Below are 4,503 nucleotides of genomic sequence, written 5' to 3'. Positions count from 1 at the left end.
GATGGTGATGTGTCATGCAACAGGATTTCTGTTCCTCTCTTTTTCTGCTGCCGGTCCGGACTCCAGGACGGGTGGGAGGCTCCAGCAGGCGGGAGAATGGTGGGCCTGGGCTTTTGGCCTGTTCCATCTGGGGTGCTGCAGCCTTTGGAGCTACAGGGTGTACAGGGCACAATTCAAGCCTCGCAGAAGTGTTGGCAGCATTTATGCCGAGGCTCATGGGTACCTGGTGCTTCCCTTCCACCTCTCCGACACGTTACTAAAAGTCATTTCAAATATTCTTGAGTGTAAAGAAGACAAGACGTGACACCTGCTGCCTCCGCCGCTGCCCTGCCTGCCTCCCTCCCTCCCTCCCCTCCGGGCCTGCTTTGGATGTGAGGAGGGGGAAAGCCTTCAGAGCAGCCCCCAGCCCCCTCCTCCTCCCCCTCCGTCTTCCTCCTCTGCCACCCCAGGTGGAGATAGTTTCTAGAAGCCCATCCCAGCGTCCTTTGCAGCCCCAACGTGGAGGAGCTGACGGTGGAAGTGTGCGGCTCTAACGGGGCCTTCTACAAGGGGTTCATCAAAAATGTTCATGAAGATTCTCTTACAGTCATGTTTGAAAGCAATTGGCAACCAGAGCATCAGGTTATTTATTTATTTATTGGATTTATATCCTGCCCTCCCCGAAGACTCAGGGCGGCTAACAAAGAGGCACAACTGCCAAAGTTAAAACAGATTAAAACAGAATAAAAACAATACAATACAAAACACTAAAGTGTCGATGCTCTAGATGTCACAGAATCAGTAGTTACAAGATGGGGGTCTGGTAAAAATGATTAATTCCAGGCCAACAGCGTACCTCCTAACAGCACAACCATCCCATCTTCATCAAGGGACGTCTCACACCCCATTTAATATCCACACAATTGGTGGTTGAGGTGCGATAATGGGGGATAGCGATGATGGAATAGTGGTGGCGGCGGCTCCTACTCAAAAGCCTGGCGGAAGAGCTCCATCTTGCAGGCCCTGCGGAACTGCGCAGGGTCCCACAGGGCCCGGATCTCCTCCGGGAGCTCATTCCACCAGGTAGGAACCGCCACTGAAAACGCTCTGGCCCTGGTGACAGCAAATTTGATATTCCTGGGGTCTGGGATTACCAGGAGGTTTTGACTCCCCGACCGTAGTGCCCTTGGGGGAACATGCGGGGAAAGGCGGTCCCCTTCAATGAACTAAGATTACCGCCGCCACCTGATATTAAGAAAGAAATAGGTGAAGGGGATGAAGTGGTGGTCTACTCAAGGGCAAATGACCAAGAACCTTGTGGATGGCTAGCAAAAGTTCAAACGATGAAAGGGGAGTTTTACGTCATTGAATATGCTGCCGGTGATGCCACTTACAAATGAAATAGTCACGTTTGAACGACTTGGACCTGTGAATCTAAACAAGCCAGCTAACAAGAACACCTTTTTCAAGTGTGCAGTCGAAGTTCCTGGAGATCGAAGAGATGCGTGTGCTAATGAAAGTGCCTATAAGGATTTTAAGAAAGCAGTAGGAGCCTGCATCCTGGAAGTGATTTTATTCCCCCAGATCTTCTCAAGAGCAACGCTGACTGGTGGTCACCGTTATTGGCCAGACTTTTTACCTATATTGACCACACTGCTCAGATTCCAACAGACTGGGGTCTTGCAATTATTAATCCCATATATAAGAAGGGCGTCAGGTCTGACCCTAGCAATTATCGTCTGATTAGTCTTTTAAACACCATCGGTAAATTGTACTCTAGGCATCTGCAAATTAAATTACATAACTGGCTCGAACATGATAATTATCTAAGCAAAGAACAGGCGGGCTTCACCCACGGTCGATCAACTCTTGATCACTGTCTTGTTCTAGACTATTTTATTCAAAAATATGTGAGAGTTGCCAAGAAATCTCTTTTTGTCGCCTTTGTGGATTTGAAGGCGGCCTTTGATTCGGTATCTCGGGGAAGTCTTTGGGCAAAACTGAACTGCTCAACCATAGATAAGACTTCTGCATCTGATGATTAAAGTCCATGAGAATACGCAACTACAAATCAGATGTAATGGTGAAGGAATGTTATCAAAATTTATTCGTTCTCGGAAGGGAGTAAGACAGGGTTGTTTACTTGCCCTCTCCTTGTTTAATATAGATGTTAATTCCCTTATTCAGTCTCTACATGGGGTAGACGTCCACGCCCCTAACTTCTCAGGAGGAGAGGCGGTTCCAATACTGATGTAATGTGGATGATGCTATTTTACTGTCCCAAACCAGAGTTGGTCTTAAATGGGCCCTAAGAATCTTTAGTAAGAAATGTAATGAGGAATTATTAATGATTAATTATTCCAAAACTAAGATTATTCGTTTTAACAGGGCTTATAAGAAAGATACTTTGAGAATAAATGGACAATGTATAGATAATAACTTTAAGGACCTTGAAAAAGTTCAATCTAAATTTATTAGAGCATTATTTAATGCGCCTAAATGTATAGCGAATGTAGTTCTTAGGCAGGAGATTGGGGTGACAAAAATGGAAACAAAAATCTGGATTGCTTCGATTTTTTATTGGTTAAGAACGCACTTGAAGCCTACAGGTCTAATTCCAACTTTTCTAGCTGCCACTCCATATCCTGAATGGTCCTCCAAAATATTAGTTAAGCTTGGATCAATCGGGCTTCACCCTGCAAGTCTTTTGGAGCTAGGATTGACGAAAGCTAGATCTATAGTAATCCAACGCCTAATAGATATAGAGGCTCAGACAGAAGAAGCGCTCTTACCCTCAAGATATAGAGTCTTAAAATCCAGGACAGGTTTTGCTCCTGTTCCGTATCTTTCTAACATCATATGCGACGGCTATAGATGGGCTTTCTCCAGAGCACGTTTTGATGCCCTACCCTCTAATTTGTTACAAGGAAGGTTTTTGTGTTGGCTTATTTCCCAAAGAAGTTGCCCTTGTACAAATCTTGAAATAAAGTCGGTCTCACATATTCTGTTGCATTGTAAATTTTATGCTATGGAGAGACAGCTGCTAATTTTCCCATTGTTGTCCAAATTTAAACCCTTGGATGTCCAGCTGAAACTTGCGGAATTGAGGATTTTAAATTTTCTGCTGGAAGACCGGAAAGAGAGGATATCTTTAGCTGTGGCAAAATTTTGCTTCCTGGCTCTTAAAAAGAGGAAGCTTGTACCCTAGATAGCAGGTTGTTGACAAATTAGCATTGTTTTTGTTTCGTTCTAATGATATACGGTGTTGTTCCTGCATTCGTTTTAATGGTCTTTTATATATACTTTCGAATTTTATGTAGGTTTTTACTATGTATTTTATATTATTATTATTATTGGGAATGTTCTATATTGGCTGGTCACTTGACCGTATTAATAAACTTGACTTGACTTGATTTGAATAGTACTGTCTGCAAGTGAGGCAACAGTGAAAAGCGTAAGCATACTGAGTGACATGCATTTACGCAGCATTCAAACCAAGCTAATGCTCATGTCAAGAAATGAAGAAGCCAGAAAGCATTTAGAGTGCACGAAACAGCCTGCAGCAGCTTTTCATGAGGAATTTGTTGTCAGAGAAGGTTTAATGGGCCTTGCGATAGGAATGCACGGGAGTAACATACAACAAGCCAGAAAGGTTCCAGGAGTTATTGCAATTGAGGAGGATACTGGAACTTTCAGGATCTACGGAGAGAGTGCTGAGGCAGTAAAAAAAGGCTAGAAGCTATTTGGAATTCGTGGAGGACTTCATTCAGGTTCCTAGAAGTCTTGTGGGGAAAGTTGTTGGAAAAAATGGTAAAGTCATTCAGGAGATTGTGGACAAGTCTGGAGTCGTTCGAGTGAGAATTGAAGGAGACAACAAGAATAGACTCCCCAGGGAAGATGGAATGGTCCCTTATGTCTTTGTGGGTACTAAAGAAAGCATTGAGAATGTCCATGTACCTCTTGAATCCCGTATTGCCTATTTGAAGGAGGTGGAGAAGCTGCGGCTGGAGAGACTCCCGATTGATGAGCAGCTGCGTCAGATCGGCCATGGGTTCTCGGCCATCGTCCACCAGAGGTCCTGAAACAGAGAAAGGCTACACTACTGACGAGAGCCCTCCTTCCTCCGTACGAGGCTCCAGGTCCTATGGTGGAAGAGGCAGAGAGCGGAGAGGTCCCAATTATACCGCTGGCTATGGAACAAACTCTGAGCTGTCTAACCCCTCCAAAACAGAGTCTGAAAGGAAAGACGAAGAGAGCGACTGGTCATTAGCAGGAGACGATGACAGGGAGAGTCAGAACTGGCATGACAGCAGAAGACGCCCGCCAGGGGGAAGAGGGCGCAGTGTTTCTGGGGGTCGTGGACGTGGTGGCCCCCGTGGGGGGGAGTCGTCCATCAGCTCTGTGCTGAAAGATCCAGGCAGCAACCCTTACAGGTTACTTGACAGCACAGAGTCTGATCAGACTGTGGACACAAATGCCCATGAATCGCACCACAGCACTAACCGGCGTAGGCGATCCCGCAGG

At 45.5% G+C, this 4,503-nt stretch overlaps 1 pseudogene; it reads left to right on the top strand.

The window, feature by feature from the left end:
- The first annotated feature begins 459 nt into the window (after positions 1-459).
- Positions 460-4,503, top strand: part of LOC107114326 — a 16,259-nt pseudogene continuing 12,215 nt past the window's right edge.

This window comes from Gekko japonicus, unplaced genomic scaffold (assembly GCF_001447785.1).
Source record: "Gekko japonicus isolate JY-2015 unplaced genomic scaffold, Gekko_japonicus_V1.1 scaffold6911, whole genome shotgun sequence".
NCBI classification, from domain to species: Eukaryota; Metazoa; Chordata; class Lepidosauria; order Squamata; family Gekkonidae; genus Gekko; species Gekko japonicus.
Note: the sequence above shows the minus strand (reverse complement) of the source record. Positions and strands in the feature narration are given on the sequence as shown.